Genomic DNA, 5,212 nt, shown 5'->3' with positions numbered 1-5,212 from the left:
AGCACATCCTTTCTTAGATAAGGGGCCCAAAATGGCTCACAATACTCCAGGTGAGGCCTCACCCGTGATTTATCAAGTTTCCATATTACATCCTTGCTTTTATATTCTAGTCCTCTCAAAATTAATGCTAACATCACATTTGCCTTCCTCAACACTGACTCAGCCTGCAAATTAACCTTTAGGGAATCCTGCACAAAGTCTCCCAGGTCCCTTTACACCTCAGAATTTTTGAATTTTCTCCCTGTTTGGAAAATAGTCTACACTTTTATTCCTTCTACCAAAGTGCATGACACTATTCCATCAGCCACTTCTTTCACCATTCTCTTTAATCTGTTTAAATCCTTCTATAGTCTATTTCCTCAAACTACCAGCACTTCCACCTATCTTCATATTAGATGCAAACTTGGGGACAAAGCCATCAATTGCATCATCCAAATCATTGACATATAAAGTAAATGAAGGGGTCCCAACACAGGTGGCTGTAGAACACCACTCATCATCGGCAGCCAACCAGAAAAGACTCCCTTTATTCCCACTATTTGCCTCCTGCCAATCAGCCAATGCTCCATCCATGCTAGTATCTGTCATGTAATACCATGAGCTATTTTGTTAAAGCAGCCTTGTCAAAGGCCTTCTGAAAATCCAAGCACACAGCATCCATTGATTCTCCTTTGTCTATCCTGCTTATTTTTTCTGCAAAGAATTCCAATAGATTTGTCAGGCAAGATTTTCCCTTCAGGAAACCAAGCTGACTTTAGCCTATTTGATCATGTGCCTTCAAGTACCCAGAAACCACATCCTTAACAATCGACTCCAAGATCTTCGCAACCACTGAGGTCAGACTAACTGTCCTATAATTTCCTTTCTTCTGTCCCTCTGCCTTCTTGAAAAGTGGAGTGACATTTGCAATTTGAACTACGCCAGAGTCCATTGATTCTTGAAAGATCATTACTAATGCCTCCACAAAGAAGTGTATGGTCATGCACTTGGAAGAAGAAATAAAGGCATAGAGTATTTTCTAAATGGAGAGAAAATCCAAATATCTGAAGTGCAAAAGGACTTGGGAGTCCTCACGCAGGATTTCCTAAAGGTTAATTTGCAGGTTGAGTCAGTAGTGAGGAAGGGAAATGTAATGTTGACATTCATTTCAGGAGGACTAGAATTTAAAAGCAAGGATGTAATGTTGAGGCTTTATAAAGCACTGTTAAGTATTTTGGGCCCCATATCTTAGAAAGTCATCAGTATGTCGCATCTGGAATTTCCAGTTGGCATGCAATTTCCTTCCACGCTGCTCTGACGTATTGGGAAATCATGTATGTGGCAAGTTACAGCAGTGGTTTGCCATTGCCTTCTGCTGGGTAAGTTTTTTTCATTTTTAAATCTTTTTTATTAATTATTAATGAAAATCAACAAAAAATATTAAAGTAATCAAGTCAATATGTACAATAAGAATTAAATTTTCAAATAACTGATTAACAAAGCTAAACAATATATCAATAATAATAAGAAAAAATAAAATGTTAAATTTTTTTGGGAAAAAAGAAGGAAAAAAGAATCCCTACTAACTAAAACAAAAGAAAACCCTACCAACAGCAAAATAAATGAAAAAAAAAACCCATTGGGAGCACAACCCCAGAGATAAGTTTTTTTTAAGAGATCACCGGCTCTTAACGCAGCACAGATGGAAAGCGTGCAAGGGAGCCGGCCGGATTCAAACTCAGGACCTCTGGCCCAGAAGTCCAGCGCTGATGCCACTACGCCACCAGCCGGGAATCATCTTAGAAAGTATGTGTTGAAATTAGAGAGGATTCAAAGGAGGTTCATGAAAATTATTCTGTGATTGACAGGCTTGTCATTTGAGGAGTGTTTGATGGTTCTGGGCCTATACTCACTGCAATTCAGAAGAATGAGGGGTGACCTCATTGAAACCTATCGAATGTTGAAAGACTGCAATAGAATGGATGTAGAGCAGATGCTTTCTATGGTGCAGGAGTCTTAAGACCACAGGACACAGCCTCAGAATAGAGCAGTATCCATTCAAAATGGAGATGAGAACAGAGAGTGGTGAATCCATTGTCACAGGTAGCTATGGAGACCAAATCATCGGGGATACTTAAGACAGAGGTTGATAGATTCTTGATTAGTCAGGACATGAAGGTATACGGGGAGAAGACAGGAGATTGGGACTGAGAGGGAAGTGGTGGGGTGGACTCGGTGGGCCAAATGGCCTAATTATGCTCGTACATCTTATGAACCTCTATTAGGAAAATAATTCATTTTAAATTTTTTTTAAAAAGTCATTTGGGGAAGGTATCACAGGCTTGGAGAAGATTCACTGCAAAATGAGATGAAGGAGTTCCATTAAGAAAATTGATCACTCTCCAAAGTAAGGGGAAGATTCAGTCAAATTGATGAGAGCATTTTGCTGAGTAGACAGAAAAGTTTCTTCCCTGAACAGTGTTAATCTGCTCTATTGATGGCATCAAGACACTAAACAGTTCAATTTTTGCTCTGCATCCCCAGAACTCCGATTTGGATTTCAGGAACTGGTGGTATCCATACACTTCAACTCCTCCCAATCCGTTCTGTTTGCCTTCTCAACACAGTTTGCCCACTGGCTACAAGCCACTGGTCTGAAATGACCACTGTCCTACCCAAAATGCACAGTGCTCTAGAAACCGCACTCTCCATTACGGCAACACACACAATGCTGGGGGAACTCAGAAGGCCAGGCAGCATCTACAGAAAAGAGTACAGTCACCGTTTCGGGCCGAGACCCTTCAGTCTTCCTGAGTTCCTGCAGCATTCTGTACTTGTTGCTCAGATTTCCAGCATCTGCAGGTTTTCTCTTGTTCGTGATTGGACCTCTCCATTGCTGGTCCATTTGTCGGTCGTAGCGACACCTTCAGTGGGAGACTGCCCTAAGCCTGGATGAGGGAGAGGGGAGAAGGGCCGGGACTGCCTCAGCATTGCAGCCTACCGGCTGTCTGGAGACACACTGTTTCTCTGCCATCCGGCCACAGCTCTACCTGCCGCTGAGCTCTAGTGGCCTCCCTCTGGGGAGGGAAGAAGGCACCCGAAAACTTTTACAAATATACCATGGTGAGCATTCTGACAGGCTGCATCACTGCCTGGTATGGGGATTGGGGGCACAGGATTGAAAAAAAGCTACAGAAAGTTGTAAAATTAGTCAGCTCCACCTTGGGTATTAGCTTCAGTAGTGACCAAGACGTCCTCAGGGAGTGGTGCCTCAGAAAGGTGGCATCCAATATGAAGGACCTCCATCACCTGGGACATGCTCTTTCATTGTTATTGTCAGGAAAGAGGTACAGAAGCCTGAAGGCACACAGTCAGCGATTCAGGAACAGCTTCCTCCCCTCTGCCATCAGATTTCTAAATGGGCATTGAAGCCATGAGCACTACCTCATTTTTTTCCTGTTTTGCATTATCTTAAGTTTAACTATTTAATACAAACAACAGGAATTCTGCAGATGCTGGAAATTCAAGCAACATACATCAAAGTTGCTGGTGAACGCAGCAGGCCAAGCAGCATCTATAGGAAGAGGCGCAGTCGACGTTTCAGGCCGAGAACCTTCGTCAGGGTCTCGGCCTGAAACGTCGACTGCGCCTCTTCCTATAGATGCTGCTTGGCCTGCTGCGTTCACCAGCAACTTTGATGTATGTTGCTTAACTATTTAATACATGGTTTAGTTTATTAACAGAGAATGTACACAGTATACAACCTGAAATTCTTAGTCTTCACAGACATCCGCGAAAAACAGACCCCCCAAAAGAATAAATGAGAGAAAATGTTTGAACCCCGAGCCCCCTCTTCCCCCCCGTGCAAGCAGCAGCAGAGCATCAACCCTTCCTCTGCCCCATCCATTTCAGCAAAAATCATCAGCCCCCACCACCCACCAAGCAAGCCACAGCAAAGCACCCAGAGAAAGACCATGACTTGCAGTCAACAAAAACTTTTGTTTACCCAGCAGTTCGACACGCGACAGGCTCTCTTCCTCACTAGCAAGGGAGGGATGTCACCTTTTTCACAGCAAAGGGGGAGACTTGCTGTATTCAACTTATTTTTATTATTATTTTATCTATGTTTATCATTGCAGTGTACTGTTGTCATTAATTTAACAAATTTCATGACATATACCGGTGATATTAAGCCTTGGCAAACTTCGATAGATGTGTGGTGGAAAGTGTGACTGGCTGCATTACAGCTGGTATGGGAGCACCAATGCCTTCGAGCAGAAAATCCTACAAGAGGTAGCGGATTCGGCCCAGTACATCACAAGTTAAACCCTCCCAACCATTGAGCATATCTACATAAAACGTTGTCATACACAAACAGCATCCATCATCAAAAATCTCCACCACCCAGGCCATGCTCTCTTTTCGCTGCTGCCATCAGGAAGAAGGTACAGGAGCCTCAGGACTCGCACCACCGGGTTCAAGAACAGTTACTACCCCTCAACCAGCAGGCTCTTGAACAAAAGGATAGCTACACTCACTTAAGGACTCCGTTATATTGTTATTTCATGCTCGTTAGTTATTGCTATTTATTTATATCTGCATTTGCACAGTTTGTTAAGTTGCTGTTCTGTGGGTTTGCTGAGTATGCCCACAGAAAAAGAATCTAAGGGTTGTATGTGGTAACATGCATGTACTCTGATAATAAATTTTACTTTGAATTTTGAACTTTAAACATTGTGCATGCTCAGGAATCTTTACGTTAGGGTCGTATCTTGCCTAGCACTCACTGATAGAGCGCATTCCGAAGACGAGGGGGTTCTGGTTAAAATAGGACACCAAGGAAGGTGTTTTTCAAGTTTTTAATAAACGCAAGAGATTTTACAGACGCTGGAAATTCACAGCGACACACACAAGATGGTGAAGAAACTCAGCAACATTTATGGAAATGAATGAACAGTGAATATTTCAGGACGAGACCCTTCAACAGGACTGAAAATGAGAAAGGTGAAGAAACCAGAATAAGAAGGTGGGGGATGGGGGAGGGGAAGAAATACAAGCTGGAAGGTGATAGGTGAAGCCAGGTGGGTGGGGAAGGGGAGGTGATAGAAAAGGTAAAGGGCTGGAGAAGAGTGGACATTGGGAGAAATTGACTCTATTAAGGTTATTCGATTCATCGACTGTACCCAAAATAAAATGAATCTCAGGGTTTTATACAGTGACATATATGTTCTTT

This window comes from Mobula hypostoma, chromosome 10, assembly GCF_963921235.1.
Source record: "Mobula hypostoma chromosome 10, sMobHyp1.1, whole genome shotgun sequence".
Taxonomy (NCBI): Eukaryota; Metazoa; Chordata; class Chondrichthyes; order Myliobatiformes; family Myliobatidae; genus Mobula; species Mobula hypostoma.
This window is presented reverse-complemented; position numbering follows the sequence as displayed.